Source organism: Cnephaeus nilssonii, assembly GCF_951640355.1.
Source record: "Cnephaeus nilssonii genome assembly, chromosome: 8".
Lineage (NCBI taxonomy): Eukaryota > Metazoa > Chordata > Mammalia > Chiroptera > Vespertilionidae > Cnephaeus > Cnephaeus nilssonii.
The window spans coordinates 83,996,443-84,023,914 of NC_137079.1; the positions used below are offsets into that span (position 1 = coordinate 83,996,443).

The 27,472-nt window shown below is 39.9% G+C and overlaps 1 protein-coding gene across 2 annotated transcripts in view; it reads right to left on the reverse strand.

The window, feature by feature from the left end:
* The window catches only part of ENOX1 (ecto-NOX disulfide-thiol exchanger 1), a 587,874-nt gene that overhangs the window by 283,886 nt on the left and 276,516 nt on the right, over window positions 1-27,472 (reverse strand). For both annotated transcript variants that reach the window (XM_079778563.1, XM_079778564.1), the window contains exon 3: window positions 18,660-18,799. The gene's annotated coding sequence lies outside the window, so the exon portion shown is untranslated. The remainder of the gene's footprint in view (window positions 1-18,659; window positions 18,800-27,472) is intronic.

The following is a 27,472-nucleotide window of genomic DNA, read 5'->3' on the forward strand; positions in this document are numbered from 1 at the left end:
CCACAGCAATAAATAGAGTACGGCTTTGGAGAGGAAACGTAAGAGGAGACTGGAGCATTAAGTCTCCTCCACCCTTCCCATCTGATAGTTAGCCCACTGAAGTTATAGGCTTTTGGGAAATTCACCTTTGTAGGTCACCTTTATTAATTTTCTTATTTATTTGTTTAGCAAAAAGTTAAATGACAGACTACTTTGGCAACGTTCTATGCATGCCTCTAGAACCTAAACAAAATGAAGCTGGGTAAGGTAATTTTAGAAAAGAAATTCTAAGTGCACTATAAGAAGAGGTAAATATTGCCACCTCCTTTTTCAATATTTGTTTTAAAAACACAATTTTCAATCAATAGATAAAGCAACAGCATATTTTTACAAATCACAGGAATTCTTAGAGGAAAAAAGGTTACATAATTTATGTAAATTATGTATTACTTGGCTGAGAAGTACGTAAGTAAAAAAATATTTTTATAAATTACTAGGAGCCCAGCACAGGATTCAAAATTGTGTGGCGCCACCCACCCTCGAGTTGCCTCGGGATATTTTCCCATTGATTTTTAGAGAGCATGAAAGAGAGAGGGAAAGACAAAGAGGAACATCGATGTGAGAGGGACACATCGATTGGTTGCCTCCTCCATGAGCCTTGACCTGGGCCCACAGTGCAGCAGCACCTCCCTGACCCCGCAGCCTGCTGGTCTGGCCCTGCCTCGCTCCCCAGGCCCCACAGCAGCCACAGCCGCTGCTGATCAGGCTCACCCCCAGCACAGGCGAGGGGAGGCCCCTGCCGCCCCGCAGCCAACGCTGCACGCGCAACCTCCTCCTGCCCAGTGGACTCATTACAGCGTCCTGGCCTAATTTGCATATTACCTCTTTTTATAGATAGATAGATAGATAGATAGATAGATAGATAGATAGATAGACAGACAGATGATAGATAGATAGATAGATGATAGATAGATAGATAGATAGATAGATAGATAGATAGATAGATGATAGATAGATAAATAGATATTTTCTAAAGCACTTATAAGTATCATTTTCATAAATAGATATTTTAAACACATTGGGATTTCTTAATGTGATGTCCTTCAGTTTCAATTTAGTAATGTTTCTGATAAGAAAAACTGAGCTCTAGAATGTTAACTGTTCCATCCTATTAAGATGCTGTCCTTTGAGCCGAAACCGGTTTGGCTGAGTGGATAGAGCGTCGGCCTGCGGACTCAAGGGTCCCAGGTTCGATTCCGGTCAAGGGCATGTACCTTGGTTGCGGGTACATCCTCAGTAGGGGGTGTGCAAGAGGCAGCTAATCGATGTTTCTCTCTCATCGATGTTTCTAACTCTCTATCCCTCTCTCTTCCTCTCTGTAAAAAATCAATAAAATATATATTTAAAAAAAAAAAAAAAAGATGCTGTCCTTTGAGTGGTCAGATACAAATACTTGTGATAGTTCTAGGAAAATGTGATTAGTGGATTTTTACCCAGGATTTTAAAACAACAAAAAATTCTTTAAAATGAAAGGCAAAGTAAATTCTATTCCTTTAACTCATCTTTATTTTGGGATTATGCATTCTCTACTAAAATTTAGAATGGGATTCCTAACCATGATGGCATTGTTCAGTTAATAGCAGTTCTCTGTGTGTCTGAAATATTTCAAATGAATATAAATGTTCTCAGACATTTTCTATGGAAAATGTTCCCTTAGTATTTATTCAAATGTTGTCCATGTTTTCAAGAAATAATTTAGAAAAAATATCTTTCTATACCAAGATGGTTCTTTTTGCCAATTTAAAAAGGAACTCCTTCCCTAGCCAGTGTGGCTCAATTGGTTGGACATCATCCAATGCACCAAAAAGGTGCCCATTCAATTCTCATTCAGGGCACATGTCTGGGTTGTGGGCTCCATGCCAAGTAGGAAATGGACAGTAGGCAGCCAATCAATGTTTCGCTCCCACATCAATGTTTCTCTCTCTCCCCCCTTCTCCCTTCCTCCCTCTAAAAATCAATGTTTTTTTTTAAAGGAACTCCTTCCCTTACTTCCAGCACACACATACATACACAAACCCTGTGCTATCAATGCAAACCAAAAACCAAATTAAAGAAACATTGGCGGCAAGCCAAATTCTGGGATAACAGGAAAGAGAAAGCTGGTCAGCAATCACCTCTCTTAGCTCTTGTCTTTTCCTCCCACGTACTTCAACCAGGCTAGGGGGACTGGATGTTTATACTCTATGATCTCTTCCTTGAGTGGAAACACAAGCTATGAATCAGGTGTCCTGCACTTTAATACTATATTATTCTTCCCCTTGAGTGGAACCTTGCTGTTAAGAGGAAGGAAAATGTTATATATAAATGAAAATAGTCATTTGGAAATCATCTTTCTGGGTTTTCAACACCAATACACTTGTGATCTTAAAGCACCCTTTGAATTTAAATAGTAATGAATTTGTCAAAGAACTATAGTAGGAGAGCTATATTCAAAGAAAGTTTACACTGACTTTAGGTGAATCCTCTGTTTTCTAAATTAATGCAAGTTGTTTAGGAGGGCAAAGAGCCAAACTTTTTAATTCCTTCCAGTGTGAAGCATCATAGAGTAAAATTATTAGGGGGAAACTAGGGATTCATGAAGCAGTATAGAGGCTTTGGTTGTTGTTTGGTTGAGGTTTTTATTGGCCACAAGTTTATACTACTGTATTTACTTGAGAGTGTTTAACTGTCCTTGAAATTAATCATTACATAATTCCAACAAGTGCACTCTTTAGTTTACCCAAATTAGAGAGGCTTCCCTATATTAATTTTGTGTCATTCACAAGCATCCTTGAGATTATTTGTCCTTAATTATTTATGTCTATGTCTCAAGTATTTAGAGCACATTGAAACCTAATTTTTCTAAGTTCCCTAACACATTAGCTTTGTTTTCTGCCTAAACTGTTAACCTCATTTTTGTCTTCAACAGTTTCTGATAATGCATTGCTTATCTTTAAATTTGGCATACTGTGTCTGTAGTAAAGAATCCAAATTCAGGTTTAAATTTTCTCAAAATGAATTTGCTGGCATTCTAATCTGAATTGAAACCACACTTATTTTCTCACTCTTCTCCATTCCATTTTGAATTTTAACAGATATTTTCTCAAATGATACTTGAAAATGTTATAATCCAACATCATAACTAGTCTTATTTCTGCCAAACCATCATTGGCCTAATTATCTTCTTTTTCTTCCCTTTCTTTTAAAAATCTATGGACCCCCACGCAGGGATTTAAACAGAAAATGTAGAAGGATGACAGTAAGCCTATTATGGGACACATTTCCCCATTTTCCATTGCAGCTTGATCTCTTTGGCTGGTGTCAGAACCCAGCTGCTCCACTCCAGCTCCTGAGAGCATGAGCCTGCAAAGGAAGGGAGAGAAAGGCAAGAAAGGCTGCTGATCTGGTGATCATCTGAGCTGAGTCCCAGTGCAGCAACTTGGAGGCAGACGGGTGGATAAAGCAGCCATTTGACTTTATAAAGAAAAATCTACCAGAAATAGTGTGCAATTTGTTGAAATTTCATCACACTTATTGACCAATAAGCCAAGTGAGAAGCCATGGCTACCTGTGGATCTATTATTACATGGACACTAATAAAAATCATACACTTCTGTTAGAAAATAGTACTAAAAATATCATACTAGAACAAATTCTACTGAAAAACACATGACTAAGATGAAAAGCATTTCTCCACTGATTCCGCACATACATACAGGCTAAATAGTATGCTGATGCCCTGCAGCAGCTATAGGTACTATTTTCAAGAATTTCTGACAGAAACCCTATTTTCTGAGGTCTTACACTCAGTCACAAAGTCTGCTAAAAACTAAACTTGGCACAAATCTTAGCTGAGTAGAACTCTGTCAAATACAACAAAGATAAAGATTAAAGAGGGAAAAAAACCTATAAAGTTGACTTTCAAAAATGAGCAGAACATTGCTTGCAAGGGATTCCAAAGGAAATTCTCAATACTTGTTAATCTTTTCATATAGAAAATTACATTTGGCAAGTTGTAGGATCATTTACAGTCTAATAATTTCCAGTATCTTGAAGGGAATAATTTAAAAGAGTGAGAATTACTAGTAAACCCAGGAAAGGTTCCATCAGTTCTAGATATAATTGCTTTTTCTCTTGAATTTTTCAAAGTTGCATTTTTTTAGTGGTGTCAAGTGGCTCAGTCCATAATTATATACAAAAATATAATTGACCACAAAAAACTTTCATCTTTTAGAGTAATGAAACAGAACAGAATTCGAGAAGATCTAAACTCTAAGATATATAGCTCTTATGATTTTAAGGGAGTATACACTTATTTTTTAGAGCCCTAAATCATCTGGGAACTTTAGTCAGAGATTTTGATTTTAATAACTCTTGGGAACTGATGCTCTCAGTTAGCTCTTATCTTTCATTTGTTTTTAGACCTCAGTTCTCAATCACAGGAGGTCTAAATGTTGCAGTTAAGTGTTCTACCAGATGACAGATGATTGCTAGGAATGCTAAAATACCTCCAAGTCAAATGACCATGTAACCTCAACAAATTTTTAATACTTTGTTTATTCATTCAATTGTTCAACAACGATTTATTTAGCACATGATAGGGAAAACACAAAATACCCCTAAAATCTACTAAAAAGTACAAATACAGATTTACTTGAGGATTTTTTGACAAGTTCCATTTTTTGAAAGTACCAGATACTAAACAAACATTTACCTTGAGATAGATCTTGAAATCATTAAAACTGTACCTGACTCATGGATACCAATTGAACCTCAGAGGCTAAGGATTAAAATATATCCCTTTTTCCTTTGTTCATTCTCTCTGTTTTTGCTCTATTTATTTTGTCTTTCCTCACTGTTTAGATATAACGCCACTTGATTGAGATGGATTTGGTAAAGCCACATTAGAAACTGCTCAGAGGAAAGGACAGAGGCACATCTAACAGGAACAAAATAGAAAACTGTGTTGAGAAGAAATAAATAAAAGGTTTTGTAGTTTACTTTAGAGAACAAATACTTCCCAAGTGCCTATTTTATGGCAGGCAGGATACAGTAGTATCACATGGCAAATGTATGTCTACTGTGAAACATAAAATGGGTGCAGGAAGATGGTCCAGAAAAAAAAAAAAGACTGGTAAATGTTCTGTTATGAGAAGATAAACACACTTTATTTGTGGAAGACTATTCAACAATTAACTACTAAGAATGAGGTCACTGTCCTCATATTAACAGATAATTTAAAAAAATGTTCAGGAAAAGCAAGTTGTAAAGGTATGGATTGAGTATACTCACATCTGAGTAAAGTTAAAAATAATATTCCCTCTATAAATAGATATAAATATATATTAGCTAGGGATATATTTGATATATATAGAGAGATATCCATAACTAATATTTACATATTATATTACCCCTGGGGATGGATGAATTGGAAGAATAGTGAGTTTTTTTAACTTAAAAAAATAAAGATCCAAAGCAAATATGGTCTTATCAACAAATATGGGGGTGGGTACATGGGTTTATTATTGTCTTTAAGTTTAAAATACTTCATAATAAAAATTAACCTGAAACCAATATAATATTGTATGTCAACTGTAACTAAAATTGTTTTAATTTAAAAAATAAATATATTTTTAAAAATTTATGGTTTAAAAGAAAAATGCTGTAGAAATTCGGGTGATTAGAAGGAGCTGTTACAATAAGTCCAATTTTCTTACTTTTGAGTCCAGAATACAAAAGGCTGATTATTTTTTATCTTTAACAAGAGGAGCAATAGAGACTTAATGTGGAAGAAAAGACTTTTTCTGATATGATAAGTCAGTGGCAATTTTGCAAATGGATGATTATTTCCAGATAGAAGTGAATTATCTGAACGTAATTATACTGAATCCTTTTAAAAAGTGTTTTAACTCACATAACATCCATATGGGTTACTCTTTTTCTTCATTACAGGGTGTGGCTGTGAGATTTAAGAGACAAAGCTAATGAATGCTACATTTTGATTGCTTTTGAAAAGGTATGATTAGAGTCAGAACTTTGGAATAATAATTTGTACACTTAAAATACTGAGTAGCTGTGCAAGACTACAATTGATTTAAAAAAAAAAACCAATCCTCACTAAGACTTACTTTTCCTTCAAAATTGCCAATAAACATTTTCTAATGTAATTCCGAGGAGCTCATTGGATACTTGGCAACTCAAACAGGGAGGGAACTCACAAACATTTTATTAACTTTGGATTACATGTAATTCTTAAAATTAATAGCAAGAAACCAGAAGTTTTTGTTTTTGTTTTTGTCATAGTGGTAAATAAGTCTGATAAATTTCACTGGTGAGGCAAGAGTCACTTGAGATATATTGTTAAATATGAGGGGTGGAAATATATCATATAAACAAGTGGTATTACACAGCACACATTTTTCTAAGAAAGTAGTCTCCATGCATGAGAATAAGATATATACCCACAATAAGAGGGCATATTGACCTATAATTTTCAATATTACATCCTGTATTTTTTTAATTATATGCTATTTTTCAACTAGCAAAGGAACATGGTCTCATAAAGCTAATATTTACTCTGCCATGTTTATAGAGCCAGTAGTGCATTGCAGGAAATGGGGAAGTATGAGAAGTCAAATATAACTTGGTGTCCTGTGCACAAAAGAAGGCAGGTCAGGAGAATCACCATGTTTAAAACATCTGGCTCATGGCAAACTCACCGCCACAGACATGAGCATTTCCAAAGAACAGGCACCCTGAGCCCATATATCCACAGAGTCCTCTGGAGAGCTGTTTTGAGCCCCTGCTGGGTGTGATTCTGTACAGACAAGGATGCACTGCCCCGCAGTAGAAATTCTGAAGTCCCTTCTCCTGAATAACTGCCCGCAGATACCCCAGCTGTGTAACTTCATCACCAGGGCCCCTCAAAGTGTGTCAGAGCTCTGCACCCGGCAAACACACCACCACAGATATGCACATTTCCAAAGGGCAGGCACCCAGAGACCATCTATCCACAGGGCACTTGTGGGAGCTCCTGTGAGTTTTTGCTGGGTGTGATCTTGGACAAACAGGGATGCACTGCCCCCGGCAGTAGAAATTCTGAATTCACTCATCCTGGATACCTGCACACAGACACCCCAGCAGTGTAACTTCAGTGCCAGGCCCCCTCAAAGTGCATCAAGCTCTGTGCCAGCAAACTCACCTCCACAGATGCGCACATTTCTAAAGGGCAGGTACCCTGAGCCCATATATCCACAGGGTCCTCTGGGGAGCTGCTTTGAGTCCCTGCTGGGTGTGATTCTGTACAGACAAGGACATGCTGCCCCGCAGTAGAAATTCTGAACTCCTTTCTCCTGAATAACTGCCCACATACACCCTAGCCGCTTAACTTCAGCGCCAGGGCCCCTGAAAGTGCGTCAGAGCTCTGTGCAGGCAAACGCACCACCAGTCCACACGTATTTCCAAAGGGCAGGCACCCTGAGCCCATCTATCCACAGGGCGCTTGTGGGAGCTGCTGTGAGTCCTTGCTGGGTGTGACCTTGGACAAACAGGGACGCACTCACACTGGCAGTAAAAATTCTGAATTCACTCATCTTGGATACCTGCACACAGATGTCTCAATTATGCGGCTTCAGTGCCAGGGGCCTTCAGAGTACTTCAGTGACCCTCACTGGCAAACACATCACGGGTGCCCCTGTGATCCTCCACTGGGAGCGTGCACATATCCACCACAGATGCAGCAGCAAAAGCTGAGTCTGCCCACCCCACAACTACAGAACTCTGGACACCACAGTCACACCTTTCCAGAACGCTGGCCTCCTGAGACCCATCACCCCAACAGACGATTCCTGGGTGCCACTGTGAGTCCCGGCTGGACACGCACGATTTTAATCAAGGGCGCAAGACAGCAAAAATTGGGACACCCCCCTCCATGGCTGCTGACTTCTAGACACCGCAGTTGTACCTTTCCAGCTCACAGGCCTACATCAAGAGAACCCAAATAGCTCAAGTAGGGAGCTACACTAGATTACCAAGCCCAGTAGACCTGAGAGATCACACCAGTAGCACCATCCCCAAAAGAACCTGAGTATCAAACCAATCGGACCTACAATTAAAATGTTACAGCAAAACACGGGAAGACAAAAAAAGCAATCCCCAAAGGAAAGAAAAAGAGGAATCACCAGAAAGGGAGTTAAATGAAATTGAGGCTAGCAGCATATCAGAGAAAGAATTCAGAGTAATGGTTATAAGGATGTTTAAATGGCTGGATGACCAATACACACAACTCAATGAGAACTATAAGGAGCTGAATGAGAATATCACCAACATGAAAAGGAACCAAGAGGAGATGAAGAACGACATAGCTGCAATAAAGAACACAATGGAAGGCTTAAACAGTAGACGAGAAGAGGCTGAGGACCGCATCAGCTAATTAGAAGACAAGGTAGGAAAAAACACACAAACAGCAGCAACTGGAAAGAAGACTTAAAAAGCAAGAGGAGAGCCTAAGGGAGCTTTGGGACAACACAAAACGAAACAACATTCGCATAATAGGGGTACCAGAAGGAGAGGTAGAGAAGCAAGGAATAGAAAACCTGTTTGAAGAAATAATGACAGAAAAATTCCCTGATATTGGCAAGAAAAAAACTATGCAAGTCCAAGAAGTACATAGAGTCCCAAACAAGTTGAACTCCAGTAGACTGATACCAAGACACATCATAATTAAATTGGCAAACACCAACAATAAAGTAAGAATCTTAAAGGCTGCCGGAGAGAGACAGAAAGTTACCTATAAGGGATCTCCTATTAGAATATCAACTGATTTTTCAACAGAAATACACCAGGCCAGCAGGGAATGGAATGAAATATACAAAGTGATGAAAAGCAAGGGGCTGAATCCAAGAATATTATACCCAGCAAGGCTATCATTCAACATTGAAGGTGGAATCAGGAGCTTCACAGACAAAAAAGGACTAAGGGAGTTTATTGCAAGAAATGCTGAAGGGTCTGGTGTAAAAAGAAGAAATAGGAAGTAAAGAAGGAACACAGGGGCAAAGAATAAAAATGGCAACAAACAAGTACCTATCAATAATAACTTTAAATGTAAATGGATTAAATGCCCCAATCAAAAGACATAGGGTAACTGAGTGGATAAGAAAACATGACCCATATATCTGCTGTATACAGGAAACCCACCTCAGAAAAAAAGACACACACAGACTGATGGTGAAGGGATGGAAAAAGGTTTTCCAGGCGAATGGAAATGAAAACAAAGCTGGGGTAGCAATACTTATATCTAACAAATTAGATTTCAAAGTGAAGAGACATAAAAAGAGATAAGGAAGACATAAAAAGAGATAAGGAAGGCCACTTCATAATACTAAAGGGAGCAATCCAACAAGAAGAAATAACTCTGGTAAACATATACGCACCCAATACAGGAGCACCCAAATACATTAAAAAAAAAACTCCTGGAGGATATCAAGGGAGAGATTGACAGCAATACAATCATAGTAGGGGACTTTAACACCCCATATCACCATTGGACAAATCCTCTAAACAAAACCTCAACAAAGAAACATCAATCTTAAATGACTCACTAGACCAGATGGAATTAATTGACATCTTCAGAACATTTCACCCCAAAGCCACAGAATATACATTCTTCTCAAGTGCACATGGGTCATTTTCAAAGATAGACCATATGTTGGGTCATAGGCAAAGTCTCTTCAAATTCAAGAAGATAGAAATCATATCAAGCATCTTCTCAGATCACAGTGGCATAAAACTGGAAATAAACTACAATAAAAACAATCCAAAGAAATCAAACACATGGAGACTGAACAGCATGCTATTAAACAATGACGGGGTTACCAGAGATATCAAAGAAGAAATAAAAAACATCATGGCAACAAACGAAAATGAAAACACAAAAATCCAAAATCTATGGGACACAGAGAAAGCAGTCTTGAGAGGGAAGTTCATAGCTCTATAACCTACTGCAAAAAAAAAAAAAAAAAACACACACAAAAAAACAAGAAACAATGGTAATAAATTACCTAACCTTACAACTCAAAGAGTTAGAAAAAGAGCAACAAGAAAAGTGCAGTGTAAGCAGAAGGAAGGAAATAATAAAGATCAGAGCAGAGATAAATGACATAGAGACCAAAAAAACAATACAAAAGATCAACAAAACCAAGAGCTGGTTCTTTGAAAGGATAAACAAGATTGATGAACCTCTAGCCAGCCTCACCAAGAAGCAAACAGAGAGGATCCAAATAAACAAAATCAGAAAAGAAAGAGGAGAAATAACAACAGAACCCACAGAAATACAAAGAATTGTTAAAAAAAAATACTATGAACAACTCTATTCCAACAAACTGGACAACCTGGAGGAAATGGACATATTCCTAGAAAAATACAACCTTCCAAAACTCAATCAGGAAGAATCTAAACATCTCAATAGGCCAATAACTATGGAAGAAATTGAAGCAGTCATCAAAAAGCTTCCAGCAAACAAAAGCCCAGGGCCAGACAGCTTCACAGGGGAGCTTTACCAAGCATTCAAGGAAGAACTTAAACCTATCCTCCTCAGACTATTCCAAAGAATTCAAGAGGAAGGAACACTTCCAAGCTCATTCTATGAAGCCAGCATCACCCTAATACCAAAACCAGATAAAGACACCACAAAAAAAGATAATTACAGGCCAATATCCCTCATGAACATAGATGCCAAAATCCTCAACAAAATTCTAGCAAATCAGATTCAGCAATACATCAGAAATATCATACACCATGACCAAGTAAGATTTATCCCAGGGATGCAAGCATGGTACAATATCCACAAGTCAATAAATGTGATATATCACATAAACAAATTGAGAGATAAAAACCACATAGTCATATCAATTGATACAGAAAAAGCATTTGACAAAATCCAACACCCATTTTTGATAAAAACTCTCAGCAAGGTGGGAATAGAAGGATCATACCTCAACGTAATAAAAGCCATATATGACAAACCCACAGCCAACATCATACTCAATGGACAAAAACTAAAACCATTTCCCCTAAGAACAGGAACAAGACAGGGATGCCCACTCTCACCACTCCTGTTCAGCATAGTACTGGAAGTATTAGCCATTGCAATTAGACAAGAAGAAGAAATAAAAGGCATCCAAATTGAAAAAGAAGAAGTAAAACTCTCCTTATTCACAGATGACATGATATTGTACATAAAAAACCCTAAGGACTCCATCAAAAAACTATTAGACTTCATAAATGAATTCGGCAATGTAGCGGGATACAACATTAACGCCAAGAAATCTATGGCATTTCTATACACCAATAGTGAACTTACAGAAATAGAGACTAAAAAAGCAATCCCATTTACCATCGCACCAAAAAAATTAAGATACCTAGGAATAAACTTTACTAAGGAGGTAAAAGACCTATATGCAGAAAACTACAGGACACTGAAAAAAGAGATAGAGGAAGACATAAACAGATGGAAGAACATACCATGTTCATTGGATTGGTAGAATCAACATCATTAAAATGTCCATACTACCCAAAACAATCTATAGATTCAATGCAATCCCCATTAAAATACCAATGGCATATTTCATAGACCTGGAAAGAACTCTCCAAAAATTTATCTGGAATAAAAAAAGACCCCAAATAGCCATAGCAATCCTGAGAAAGAACAATGTAGGTGAGATCTCAATACCAGATTTCAAGCTGTATTACAAAGCTATTTGGGTGTATTCCAAATCTCAAAACAGCCTGGTACTGGCACAAGAACAGGCATATAGACCAATGGAATAGAACAGAGAACCCAGATATTGACCCAATCCACTATGCTCAATTAATATTTGACAAAGGAGGCATGAACATACAATGGAGCCAAGACAGTCTCTTCAATAAATGGAGTTGGGAAATTGGACAGATACATGCAAAAAAAAAAAAAAAAAAAAGAAAAGAAAAGAAACTAGACCACCAACTTACACCATACACAAAAACAAACTCAAAATGGATAAAGGACTTAAACATAAGACAGGAAACTATAAAAATACTAGAGGAATCCACAGGCAGAGAAATCTCAGACGTATGTCGAAGCAATTTCTTGGATACCGCTCATAGGGCAATGGAAACTAAAGAGAAAATAAACAAATGGGACTACATCAAAATAAAAAGCTTTTGCACAGCAAAAGAAACCATCAACAAAACAACAAGAAAGCCCACTGTATGGGAGAACATATCTGTAAATGTTATCACTGATAAAGGTTTAATCTCCAACATTTACAGGGAACTCATACAACTTAATAAAAGGAAGATAAATGAACCAATAAAAAAAATGGGCAATGGACCTAAATAGAAACTTTTTGAAAGAAGACATAAGGAAGGCCAAGAGACATATGAAGACATGCTCAAAGTCACTAATTATTCGAGAAATGCAAATCAAAACAACAATGAGATACCATCTCACACCTGTCAGAATGGCAATCAACAAATCAACAAACGACAAGTGCTGGTGAGGATGTGGAGAAAAAGGAACCCTCGTGCACTGCTGGTGGGAATGCAGACTGGTGCAGCCACTGTGGAGAACAGTATGGAGTTTCCTCAAAAAACTGAAAATGGAACTCCCATTTGACCCAGTAATCCCACTTCTAGGAACATATCCCAAGAAACTAGAAACACCAATCAGAAAGGATATATGCACCCCTATGTTCATAGCAGCACAATTCACCATAGCTAAGATTTGGAAACAGCCTAAATGCCCATCAGCAGATAAGTGGATTAGAAAACTATGGTACATCTATACAATGGAATACTATGCTTCTATAAAAAAGAAGGAATTCCTACCATTTGCAGCAGCATGGATGGAACTGGAGAGCATTATGCTAAGTGAAATAAGCCAGGCAATGAAAGAAAAATACCACATGATCTAACTCATTTATGGAAAATAAAGAACATTATAACCTGACTAGAGGCCCGGTGCACGAAATTCGTGCACGGGGGGGGGGCAGCGGGGAGTGTGTCCCTCAGCCTGGCCTGCACCCTCTCCAATCTGGGACCCCTCATGGGATAACCAGCAGTTGGACATCCCTCTCACAATTCAGAACTGCTGGCTCCTAACCGCTCACCTGCCTGCCTGATTGCCCCTAACTGCTTCTGCCTACCAGCCTGATTGTCCCTAACTGCTCCCCTGCTGGCTTGATTGCCCCTAACTACCTCTGCCTCGGCCCACACCTGGTACCCAGGATTCCCTCCTCCAGCTGACCACAGGCACCCAGGATCTGGGCTTCTCTCCCTCTGGTCAGCCATAGGCGCCCAGGCTGGCTGCAGCCTTAGGGGATGGTGGACAGGGGGCTTCGCCTGTGCTGCAGCTGCAAGTGCTGGCGCCCAGGACTGCAGGGTGGGCGGCTTCTTTGTCTCCCAGGCCACAGCCAGCCACAGGTGCTGGTGCCTGGGACTGCAGGGTGGGCGGATTCTCCATCTACGATGCTGTAGCCAGCTGCAGGTGCTGGCACCTGGACCACAGGGTGAGCGGCTTCTCTGTCTCCCAGGCCACAGCCAGCCGCAGGTGCTGGTGCCCAGGACCGCAGGGTGGGTGGCTTCTCTGTCTCCCAGGCCACAGCCAGCCACAGGTACTGGTGCCCAGGACCGCAGGGTGGGCGGCTTCTCCATCTCCCGGGCTGCAGCCAGCCACAGGTACTGGTGCCCAGGACCGCAGGGTGGGCGGCTTCTCCATATCCCGGGCTGCAGCCAGCCTCAGGTACTGGTGCCCGGTTTCTCCATCTCTCCCAGGACGTGGGGCGGGTGGACATGGGGTGGGCAGCTTCTCCAGCTGGCTGTAGCCTGGGATCATAGGGCAAGTGGCTTCTTCATCTCCCAGATCGCATCCACCCTCAGGTACTGGCACCCGGTTTCTTGTCTCCCCCAGGACGTGGGGAGGGCGGCTTCTCCAGCTGGCTGCGGCTTGGGATCACGGGGCAGGTGGCTTCTTCATCTCCCAGGTCGCAGCCAGCCTCAGGCGCTGAGGCCAGGTTTCTCAGTCTCCCCCAGGAGGTGGGGCAGGCGGACCTGAGGTTTCTGCTGCTGGCTGCAGCCTGGGATCACAGGGCAGGCGGCTTCTTCATCTCCCGGGCTGCAGCCAGCCTCAGGCACTGGCACCTGGTTTCTTGTCTCCCCCAGGACGTGGGGTGAACCGCTTCTCCAGCTGGCTGAGGCCTGAGATCACGGGGCAGGCAGCTTCTTGGTCTCCGTGGCTGCAGCCAGCCTCAGGTGCTGGGGCCCAGTTTCTCCGTCTCCCCAGGACGTTGGGCAGGCGGACCTGAGGCTTCTGAGGCTGGCTGCAGCCTGGGATCATGGGACGGGCAGCTTCTTGGTCTCCCGGCCGCACCCAGCCTCAGGTGCAGGGCCCGGTTTCTCCGTCTTCCCAGGACGTGGGGCAGGTGGATGTGAGGCAGGCGGACCTAAGGCTTCTGAGGCTGGCTGAGGCCTGGGATCACGGGGCAGGTGGCTGCTTGGTCTCCGTGGCTGCAGCCAGTCTCAGGCGCTGGAGCCCAGTTTCTCCGTCTCCCCAGGACGTTGGGCAGGCGGACCTGAGGCTTCTGAGGCTGGCTGCAGCTTGGGATCATGGGGCAGGCGGCTTCTTGGTCTCTGTGGCTGCCGCCAGCCTCAGGCGCTGGAGCCCAGTTTCTCCGTCTTCCCAGGACGTGGGGCAGGTGGATGTGAGGCAGGCGGACCTAAGGCTTCTGAGGCTGGCTGCAGCCTAGGATCATGGGACGGGCAGCTTCTTGGTCTCTGTGGCTGCCGCCAGCCTCAGGCGCTGGAGCCCAGTTTCTCCGTCTTCCCAGGACGTGGGGCAGGTGGATGTGAGGCAGGCGGACCTAAGGCTTCTGAGGCTGGCTGCAGCCTGGGATCATGGGACGGGCAGCTTCTTGGTCTCTGTGGCTGCCGCCAGCCTCAGGCGCTGGAGCCCAGTTTCTCCGTCTCCCCAGGACGTTGGGCAGGCGGACCTGAGGCTTCTGAGGCTGGCTGCAGCCTGGGATCCTGGGGCAGGCGGCTTCTTGGTCTCTGTGGCTGCAGCCAGCCTCTGGCGCTGGCGCCTGACTTCTCCAACTCCCAGAGACCTGGAGAGGCTGGGGGGCGGGGCTGCCGCCATGTTTTCAGTTTAACTGCATACTCACTCAGATTGAATGGTGGGCGTGGCTGGGGCGTGGCTGGTGGGCGTGGCTTGTGAGTGTAGCGGAGTGATGATTTGCATACTACTCTATTATTAGATAGATGAACAAAAAGATAGATACAGAGGCAGTAAAGCATCGAACATACTGTCAAATTACAGTAGGAAGGCTGGGGAGTGTTGGGGAGAGGGGGAAAGAGATCAACAGAAGGACTTATATGCATGCATATAAGCATAACCAATGGACACAAGACACTGGGGGTGGGGTGGGATGAGCGCATGTGACAGGGGGTAGCTGAGGCTGGGGGAAGGTCAATGGGGGGGGGAAGGAGATATATGTACTACTATATGTAATACTTTAAACAATAAAATTAAATTAAAAAACAAAATAAAACATCCAGCTCAGGAACTGGGTCATAAAGCTTCAAATAATTAAATCACAGAAGATAAGGAAAGCCTTTGGTGTTATTATTTCTCTCTCCATAAATGTAGCCTTTTTATAGATGATAACTCTTATCACGTAGGACTCTTCACTTTACTAGGAAGCACAGAAGACTCCTGTAACCCAGCCCCCATTTCTCAGCTCTGCTCTTACTGTGTGTCTTGGGAGAGTGGAGGCAGATAGTAAGTGTAATCCAATACAACAACGGAGACACCCCTGCTTAGAACTGTACCTTTAAGTCATGAATTCTTCTCATTCTGTTATTAAGTGACCTCTGTACTAGGGAATTCAATGAATTTTTATGCTAAATTCAAAGAAAATAGCAGTGAATGAGAATCTGTTTTTCCATGGACTGCTTGGATTGTACTTGTATTATGGTAAATGTCTCAAGAGATCAGAGCCTTAAAGAAAGCTTCTGTGGGAGAACTTCCCGGAAGCTCATTTTTTCTAAATCTTTCCTTTTAATTTATAACTTTACTTGACACTTTGGAAGGATCCAGAGAAATAAAAGTCACCAAGTCATGTCCTATTCTCGGCATGCGTAACAGACGAAGTGGGGGCCTCCAACAAGTAGTGAGGGCTAAGACAGAAACGCTGATGGAGGACAGAAGGTGGGTGAGGCAAGGGAGAGAATTTCAGCTACAGTCAGGGCCCTATGAGCCCCCCACAAACTGATCCTCAATTTCAGTGACATGGAGTAGAGAGTGGAAACTGGGCAGAATGGTGAAAAGACAGTGAAAAGTACTTCCTTTGTTACTTACTTTTTCCAGTTTTCTCTCAGATTTTTGATTTTCTAGCCCTCTCTATCTCAGTGACTGCTCTGGTACCTTTACAACATCAGTCCCACCATTTCCTTTGGTCCAGGCCCCATCTTTTCCCTACATCCCCAGAGTTGTCCTCTCTCTGCTATTTTCCCGCACTGAGTTTTGATATTATCTTTCCCATATTCATGGTCACATACCAAACAACAGTGATCTCCTTTAAGCACCAAACCAGAAATTGTGGGCCTCCAAAAAAGCATTCATATATATACATGTTCATGTCAGTGTGCTTCTAGACAGCTAAAAAACACGTAAGCCCAGAGTAGAGGTATGCTAGAATGGGAAGGAAATGGTGCCCAGAGCTCAAAGCTGAAGTCTAGGCTCAGCTCCAACCTTCATTCAACTTTGCTACTTTCAGTATTTTTAACTCTAAGTGAGGTGTTTACAGTCTGGGCAGTCCTGGTCCCAGTGCAGGGAAATGCATATCTGAATCTGGTTATCACAGTGAGCAGGACCTGGGGAGCTAACTTTGGTTCCTGGGAACCAAGGCTATTAACCATTCTAAAATCCATGGTATGATCTTGCATCATAAATATCAATAGTGTACCCTTTGAGAAATACCAGTAGATGATTTTTAATGCTCCTTCAACAAGTCTGAGCTCTTAAACTTAAGTGGAATATAGAGAACTTAAGAGACTTGGAAAAGAACAGTGAGAATACATTTTAGGATTACAGTTTTATAGGAAGAGAAAAAGGGTGACCAGAGTCTATGATGATACAGAGGGACTCTGACCAATAAATTCTCTCTTTCCATGGAAGAAGAAATAAATTGCTATCCTAGGAGGTTAGGAATTACTTAGGCTTTCTTGACAACGAGGTCTAAGAAAGAAGAATCTATATCAGGTTCAAAAGAAAAGTGAGTACCTAAATATGAAGGTTTCAAAACAAATAGATTCTCATTGGATTCAGAAAATTCAAGTGAGATCTTCTTTGCAGACAAGGGAGGAATACTTAGGTAGCTTCTCAAATCCTTTCCAGCACTTCTGTTTCTATGGATACACTTATTAGGTTTCTACACATTACAATATTCTACCACATTGACAGAATGGAGAGTTGAAGATGGAGGCACAAGTTCCCATCCACTTTCTCCCTAATACACATCATATGCCTCACACTTCAAAGCAAGTCAATCATGAGTCCCAACACAAAGGGTGCAGTGGGAAAACTGGAATCTAGCCCAACGCCGCAGTAAAATCTACTTTGATTTCTCAGTAGAAATAAAAAATGGGGGAAAGCACACATACACACACACAAAAAGAACAGTGCCACAGTGAAGGGCTTTTAGGGGAGAGAATATTTGTCACCATGGACAGAATAAAAGTTCTACCAAATGAAATAAATGTTTGTGGGGGAAAATGTGTTATTCCAGGGAAAGGGCTGTGTTCCTTTCCCCTCACTCTTTATTTAGCTTTTGTCCATTCAATGTACCAAGCTGTAGCCTCTCCATCCATAAAAGATGCATGGATTGAATGTATCCTTTGGGTAGGTCTTTTGTCAGAAAGCACTTTCAAAATAAAAGTGTTTTACTTGTACCATCTCAACAGCAAAACTTGTACTTCCAAATGGGTTTGCTAGCAAGCTTTTTCCTTGAGTCAGCAACACTATTGTTAGTAATTTTTCAAGCTGTTAATATACACCCATTAAAAGAAACAATAACCCTCTTCTACCATTATAAATCATAGGGTGAGCAGCCCTTGCTAGAACTAAATGAAAGCATTGTGGCCACTGAGACTTTTTATACTTTGAAAAAAGTCATAATGATAATACTAATTGTTATTGACAAATGAAGTTTTGATTTTCAATGTTTCAAAAATATCATTCATCCACAAGGCCTTAACTAATTGAAAGTACTTAACAAAATCTGATATATATATATGGGCATGCAATATAAATTTATTGAATCTGTTCAGTTAGAATCTATGAATGCAGAAGTAAAATTTGTTTAAGCCAATGCGGAGAATATTCTATTTTTAATAGCTTATAACATCAGAGTACAGAGTAATAAGTATGAGAAGTAGCATATCAAATTTCTTTTCATTGATATCCATCTCCCAATGACATCAAAGGATTACAGGCTGTCCATAATCCACTTCCAGAGTTCTTGTTGCAATACAGAAGGACTATTACCCATTTTAAAATATTACTCAGAATGAATATCTTCAGTGAGAGAAATGGGAAAATTAACACAAACCTTAAGACCTCCAGCAGACAGAAGACAATGTTCTTTAGGGACTTGATTGAAGCAATGTATTCACCGCAGTCTTTTCAATGGAAGCCGTTCACAAAGGAAGTCCCATGGAAGACAGTGTGGCTTTGACAGGCAAGGAGATTCTGGAAGGAAAGAGAAGCACACCATTTGATTATGTCCACAGCACGCACTGCCCGTCTTAGCCTTTGAGGTCAGAAAGCACTGTTAGCATTATTGCTATTATTTAAATAATGGTAGTTAATTTTGTTAATTTTGTTCCTCCCAAGTCTCCTTATGTATAAATGTCAGAGTGGGAAACAGTAACCTTCCAGCACTGCCTTTAGAAATTTCTAAAGGTCAGATGTATTTTACTAATTAAGCAAAATATGCTTTTCCCTTCATCTAAACAGGCCCAGGATGGAAGAACTGTGGATGGTGGCAGCAGCAGTACAATTTACTGAGTGCCTACCTGCTGCAAGGCACTGTGCAAGAGGTTGCGTATACATGGGCATTTTAATCTGAAGAACATCCCTACAATGGAGAGTACTGGCCCCATTTTACAGATGAGAAGACTAAACCACAGTCAGGCTTAGAACTGGGGTTTCTCAAAGCCCAAAGGCCTCAGGTATGGCTCTTACCCTCATTTCACTCTGTGGCCTATGAGGTTTAGAAAAATTTTTCACAAACAAAATTGATGAGAACAAATAATGTTGCAATATACTAAATTAATTCAAATGTTAATAAATTAAGAAATTACTTACTTTGATTTTTTTTTTACCAAATATTGTCTTTTTTTTTTTTTAATCCTCACCTAAGAATATGTTTGTTTTCACTGATTTATTTTAAAGAGAGAGAAACATCAGTTGTCTCCCATACTCTCCTCTACCGGGGGTCCAACCCAAAACCTAAGTATGTGCCCTGACCAGAAACAGAACCCACAACCTTTGGGCATATGGGACGATACTCAATCAACTGAGCGCAAATATTATCTTATTCAGTCAAGCCCCACAGAAATACAGACACTAAGCTTTAAGCAGTGCACTTTTCCTCCCATTTTTCTTTCTTATGCAAAGACACAGAACTCATTGGAAACCCAGTAGCTACCTTGTGTTATGGGGCTGGTTTGTGTGTTGTGTCCCATCAGAGATAGCAACGCAAACATCTGGTCTTCCTACAGTCCCTTCGCGTGACTCACAGACCCTTCACTGTCTCGGTGAAAGCAAATACCTTCTTTCCCAAGGGTTTTCCTGATGCAATTAGAAATGGAACCCCACCTTCTGTGGATATCCCTGAGTGCTATTACTGTTTCTCCTCATGGCTGTCTCCATCATAACGGCTGAGAGTAACTGAGCAAGGCTCAACAGGGCTCCATCTAGATTTCTACTCCCTTTTTTTAGTCAAATATCTGCATGTTTCAGGTGGTTCCAGTGCCCACACAGATAGTCCCACAGCTTACCCTCCACCAGCTGTCCCAGGGTTCACTCCTATAGTGTGTTTCAGGGTCACTACCTACCAATTAATCACTTCAGAATTTCTCTTGAAGTTCCAGCCTTTAATGCCACAGACTTCTGTCTGGGTCTTGGAACTTTTAGCTCATACCCACACTGCATTGGGAAGGTTAGAGATTGATGGAATAGGAAGGTCACACTTAGCTTTTTAAATTTTTTCTTTTCTTTTATTTTTGGCACCAAAAGCTTAAGTCATGAATAAGAAACAAGGGAAAAAGACTGATAGTATTTTCAAAGCTTTGCAGGCATGTAGCCTTGGATTATTACATTGGGAATAAAAGAAAAAAGAACAGAGCCAGAGCCAGTTTATCTTTGCATAAAAGAAGCATGACAAAGAATGGGGAGGTATTTGGACTGCAGAATCTAAACTAAATGACAGGAATACAAAATAAATGGAAACTTGTCTTAAAACGTCATATACTAGTGTTCTTTTTTTCTTTATACCACTTAAAAAGGAAGTATCATATTATATGCCTAAACTTGTAGACCCCTTTCCCCATAAAAGCCCACTGGCAATTTTCTAGTATTCACTCAGCCACTGTTTACTGCATACTTATGAGCCAATCAATAAGTAAGAAAATTCTAGGAACACTAAAATAAGCAAGATAATCTTTCCCTGATGCATCTTACTACCTTGGAGAAAGACACAACTAGGATGTTCCAAATTATAAGAAGGTGGTACTTGAAAGAATGGGGCCTGGACCAGACTGCCTGGAGGTGTTCCTGCTTTATCACTTACTAACTGTATGACCTGGGCAAGGTACTTAAACTCTTTAACCTCAGCTTCTTCACCTGCAAAACGCAGAATGATATACTTCTGGCACAGGTTGTTGTGAGCATTAAGTAAAAATCAACATAGAGTGCTCGGCCCAGCCAGTGGCACTTGGCAAGAACTCATCACATGTGAGGCAGATGTAGAACTAGTGCATAGCAGAACAGGATGGCGCTGCTGAGGCAGAAAGTGCTCAGACTCCAGTGGGGAAGGTAACATGCATAGCCATCCATAACTAAACAGGCACACACGATTAGGTTTTCACAGCTTCTCTGATGATTATTGAAAAGCTAGACAACGTGCTACTTTAGAAAACAATAAATCTATGGAATTAGACATTATTTTCTAGGATTTTGTGTGAAAGTAGATAACTACCATAACAACATAGCCGGAGAATGATAAAAACAAAATCTTTGTATTGCCATTAAAAAAGATACAATATCCTGCTGGATCCTGTTCTATTCAATTGTAATCCAAAAATGACACTGTGGCTTTTAATGGAACTTGGCAGGATCTATACATACCATTTTAAAACTTAGCTTCAAATTTAAATTACTGGGCTTGTGATATACAATAGTGTTGTTTTTTTTCATTATTGGTGCTTTTAGTAAGTCTTAAAATCAGGGAGTGAGAGCCCCCAATGTTGTCATTCTTTTTTTAAAAAAATGTTTGACTCAATAAAAAATATAGAGAAAAGTGTGATTCTTATAAGAACTTGTATTTCCATTAAATTTTAGAACCAATTTGTCAATTTCTCAAAAAAAAAACAACAAAAAAAACCCCACACACATACCCCACCTTTTGAGAACCATATTCAATCTATATATTACTTTGGGAATAAAACAACATCTTCATAACACTGAGTCTTCCATTCTAGAATATGTATTGCTCTCCATTGATTTAGGTCTTCTTCAATTTTTATCACAAATCTATATATATAAAATCCCAATATGCAAATAGACCGAATGGCAGAACAACCGAACAACCAAATAGCCAGTTGCTATGACCACCAGAGGGCGCACTATGAACAAGGCAGGCATCAGCAGCAGGGAGCAGAGTGCGGAACATGGTGGGTATTGGACACGGCAGGATGATGGAGCAGGTGAGTGGGGGCGCCAGACAAGGAGGGGCACCAGTCGCTGTCATCAGGGCAAGCCTCTGGTAGTTACTGAAAACTTTGCTCCCGAGTGCTAGGCCGCAGTCCCGCCTGGTGCTTGCACCTGCTGCTGGTGCCCAGCACCGGTCCTGATCGCTCTGTGCTGTCAGTGGGTGGGAGTGGTGGCTGCTGGCCCAATTGCCCCTCAGGGTTTCTCCACCTCCCCCTGCTCCTGAGGGACCATCTGGGCAGCAGCTGCCACTTGCACCTGATGAGGGCGCTGGCCCTGCTTGCACCTGCTGCTGGCGCTGTCCCCAATCGCCCTGCACCATCAGTGGGTGCGAGTGGGGCTGATGCCTTCAGCACATGGGAGCGGCAGCAGCGGGAGCAGGGATGCCGGCAGAGAGGGGACCAGGGGTGCAGAGGATGGGCCGAGAACCGCCCCTGTGCCCACCACTGCCTCTCGGCCTACAGTTCCTTTCAAGGTGCATGAAATTCATGCACTGGGCCCCTAGTATTTTATAATTTTCAGTGTACAGGTCTTATACTTCTTCATCTAAATACAGAATCTTATGGTTTGACAGTATTATAAAAGGTACTGTTTTTTCATTTTATTTTCAAATTACTTCTTAGTTTATAGGAATAAAATTGATATTTTTATATTGGCCTGTATCCTGAGGCCTTGATAATTTTAATAGATTTTTGCTAAGTTCAAATGTAACTTTTTAGATTCCTTAGGATTTTCACAATCATGCTATTTACAAATAGAGATCATTTAATTACTTTGTCCTATCCAATATGTTACCTTTTAAAATTTATTTTTAGTGAATCCTATTGCATTTGCCAGGACTTCCAGTACAATGTTAAACAGAATTAGTGAGGGTGGATACCCATGTCTTCTTTCTGATTTAGGAGAAAAGTATTCATGGCCTTATATTGTTAGTTGTAAGTTTTTCATAGATGCCCTTTATCAGATTAAGAAAAATGCCTTCTATTTCTAGTTTTGCTGAGAGTTTTTATCATCATTAGGTGCTACATTTTGTTAGATTTTTTTTTTTTGAGTCTACTGTGATAATCACATGATTTCTCCTCCCCTTTATTTCATTTATGTGGAAAGATTATTTGAATGTCAGTGTATACTTGCATACCTGGAATAAATTCAATTTGGTCAGGATGTATCATTAGTTCTATATATCACTGTATTCTGTTACTAATTATGGGTTTAATATTTTTAATATTTTTGCATCTATAGTCATGGAGGATATCAATGTGTAATTTTTTTATAGTGGCCTTATCATGACTTAGTACTAAAGTTATACAGATTTCTGCCCTGGCTGGGTAGCTCAGTTGGTCAGAGCATTTTCCCAATATGCCAAGATTGTAGGTTCAATCCCTGGTCAGGGCACATAAACAAAGCAACCAATGAATGCATAAACAAGTGGAACAACTAATCGATGTTTCTTTCTCTTTCTCTTTCTCTTTCTCTTTCTCTTTCTCTTTCTCTTTCTCTTTCTCTTTCTCTTTCTCTTTCTCTTTCTCTTTCTCTTTCTCTTTCTCTTTCTCTTCTTTCTCTTTCTCTCTCTTTCTCTTTCTCTCTCTCTCTCTCTCTCTCTCTCTCTCTCTCTCTCTCTCTCTCTCTCTTTCTCCCCCCCTCCCCCCCGTGATGTGTGTGTTTCTCTCTTTCTTTCAATGTGTATTCTCCACATTGGCTTTCTTCATGTATCAGGTAACTCTCATTTCAAGACTGTCTTTCTGAAAATATGTTTTCCTAAGATTTAATGCTATCTGCTATCTGGAATAATTCTTTAATTTAATTGATGGATCTTTCTTTAAGGATCTATCTCCCCCTTCCTCTCACACTCTCTAAAATCAATAAATAACAAATAAAAATAAATAAAATTATGCAGATTTCAGACAATGACTTGGGAAGTGTTGTCTCTAACTCTATTTTCTGTATTTGCTCAAGATTAATATTATTTCTTCCTGAAATGTTTGAAGGAATTTACTAGTACTAATACCATCTGCATCTGGAATTTTCTATGTGGGACAACTTTCAATTACAAATTCAACTAATTTAACAAATACAGAGTTATTCCTATTTTCTACTTCTTCTTGTATCAGTTTTAGTAGATCATATCTTACTAAACAAGGAATTTCTCCAATTCATCTAAAATGATTTTCTTTGTCTCTTACTGCTTCTCACACCCTATAGTAACAATTCCTGCACTTAATGTCTTTCCATTCTACTTTACTTGACTAAATTACATCCATCTCTCTAGTCTCCTTTCTTGACATATTCCTCTAAATGACACTTTTTTCTTCTTTTCTTAGCTTTTCCAGCCCTTACTAATTTAATCTTATACTGCCTTGTATTATTCATTATCTTTTATTAGTTTCCATTTTTTCTCTGAAAATAGATTATGGGATCCTTGAAGGCAGAAGTTATATCTTAAACTTCACTGTTCCATAATATCTAACACAGTCTTTAACATTAAATTAATATTTATAAGATTATTGATTTGTCCACTTTTGGGGTTAATTTAACCATCCATTGCGGATGAACTTCGAACATCTTACAGTACCAGAAAGCATGGAAGTATCAAAAATAATAATAAGCCCAGCCAGTATGGCTCAGTGGTTGAGAGTGTGTCTATGAACCAGGAGGTCATGGTTCAATTCCCAGTTAGAGCACATGCCTGGGTTGCGGGCTCGATCCCCATGTGGGGTGTGCAGGGACAGTTGATCAATTATTTTCTCTTATCAATGATATTTCTATCTCTTTCTCCTTATCCCTTCCTCTCTGAAATCAATAAAAATATTTTTTAAAATAATACTAATTAAAATAAGGAACTAAGTTTGGGCATGTCAAAAGGCACAGGAGTCAACCTAAAATGGCTCCCAATGGCCACAACTTAAACAACTTGAGTAACAAAACAAATAATGATAATTTTAGACCATATAACCCAAAGAATAAAATAAATATCCATGAGTCCATAATATAAATAAATGATTGGATAAATAAATCATGGGAAAGAAGAGATATATCTTCCTAATAGAATTCCAAATAAGAATGTAAAAGACAGAAGATAAATAGAAAAAAAACGAGAGCCCTGCCCAGGTGGTTCAGTTGGGTTAAGTGTCATCCTGTACACCAAAAGGTTGCAGGGTTGATTCCCAGTAAGGGCACATACCTAGGTTGTGGGTTTGATCCCCAGTCAGGGCATGTATGGGAGGCAATGGATCAATGTTTCTCTCTCACATCAATGCATCATTCTCTCTCTCTCTCTCTACTTCTCTCTCTCTTTCTTCCTCCATTTCTCTCTCTCTCTCTCTCTCTCCCCCACTTCTTCTCTCTAAAATCAATAAACATATACTTGGGTGAGGATTAAAATAATAATAATAATAATAATAATAATGGGAACACCCATTCATAACTGCTAGATCCAATGACAAATACTAAGATTAATGAGCAAGACTTTGAGAAAGATATAAATAGCTTCAAAGTAACCTCCCTAAAATATTTATTAATTACTCTGTAGTTTTAACATATGTTCAAAAGTTTTAAATCCTCTTCATTCCATAAGATGTGACTTAATTCCTCTCCCCTTGACTGTGTGCTAGACTTAGTGACTTGCATGAAATAAATGTAACAAAGAAAGAGAAAATAGTAACTGTGAATAAACCTGGCAGCTATGACCTTTATCAAGTGATCAAAGTTCACAGCATTTGTAAAAGTCATACTCTATCATACTAGTGGCCTGGTGCACGGATTCGTGCCCATTGAAAAAAATTAATTAGAAGAAATATTTTAATATTGCTATTCACCCTTTATCTGTAAGTGCCAGAAATGAAAGAAAACTAGTAAATTGTATATGAAAATAATATATAAATTGATTACTAAATAAACAATAATAACAACAAAGACATCAAATAAAAACATGATATAAAAACAACAAAAACATTTTATAAAGATAGCAAAACCATGATACAAAAACAACATTGATACAAACAATGACTGATAAATTGATTAAACTTATTCTAATATCTCCCTGTATATCACATTAACAGTAAAAACACTTTCAGAGTGCTTGACCAATTTCCTCTGTGATGAAGTATTTACAACTTTAACTTTATCATCACATGCTCTTCGAACTCAAGAGAAAGCAACATATAACTGACCATGTACGAAAACGGGTTCAGTTAGGAATATTTCTACTCTGTCTAGAGTTTGTCCTTGTGATTTATTAATAGTCATCGCAAATGCTGGCATCACGGGAAACTGTCTTTGAATTAATTTAAATGGGAGGCCAGTGTCAGACAGGGACAAATCAATTCTTGGAATCAGAACAATCTCTCCTTCCACAGATCCTGTTAATACTTCAGCTTCAATTATATTAGGTTGCAATCTTGCGATAATAAATCTAGTACCATTACAAAGACCCCATTTACTATTAAGATTTCTCAATAGCATGATGATTACACCCACTTTCAATTTTAATTTATGACACAGCATTCCTGAAGGAGTAATACTATTAAGAAATTCGATGGGGAAATGTTCCTTTTCTGCATCATCTGTTGAATCGATGGAATCATCACTCAATGTGCGAGTCAACATTTATTTTTAAATTGCCAGTGCACGTCATATGTACCAGCTGGTTGGTCAGTCGGACATACGCAACACCGCCACTTTCTTTCGGCCTCAGGATATCAACAAAAACTACCAAATTCACAATTGACAATGACAGATGGAAATACACGTGTGCAATTGGTGCCAGCGAGAGCTTTATATGTATTGTGCATTCGTAAGTCGTTTATTTTTAAATTGCCAGTGTGCATCATATGTACCAGCCGGTTGGTCGGTCGGATGGTTGGACAAACTTGGATGAACGGACGGTTGGTCACTTAGCCTTTTATATATATAGATACCTTTTATACAAGGAAAAGGGTACTTTTCTCTAGAATCCAAAAGCCTCATCCATCCATAACAAAAAAAGGGGAAAAAACTGAGTTCTAGTCTATAAAACATTTGACTTATACTCTTCAAAAGTGAAAGGTCATGAAAGACAAGGAAAAACCGAGATACTATGAGAGATTGGAGGAAACTAAGGGGACATGATCCTTGTGGTAATCTAGACTGGATCTTGAAACAGAAAAACAAACACACACACACAAAACAGAATTGAAAAACTGGTGTAGTCTGGTTAAAGTATGAAGTATAGCTAATTGTACTGTACCAATGTTAATTTCTTTGTTTTGATAAATGTACTAAGGTTAGGGAACCATGGTACCACAGCTACCACTGAGGGAAGCTGGGTGAAGGATATACAAGAATTCTCTGTATTGTCTTGGTAAATCTAAAATTATTTCAAAGTCATGTGCTCCTTGTGTTTATATTAATAATTGCACTTATGTTCCCTTTTATGATAGAGTAGTTTGGATT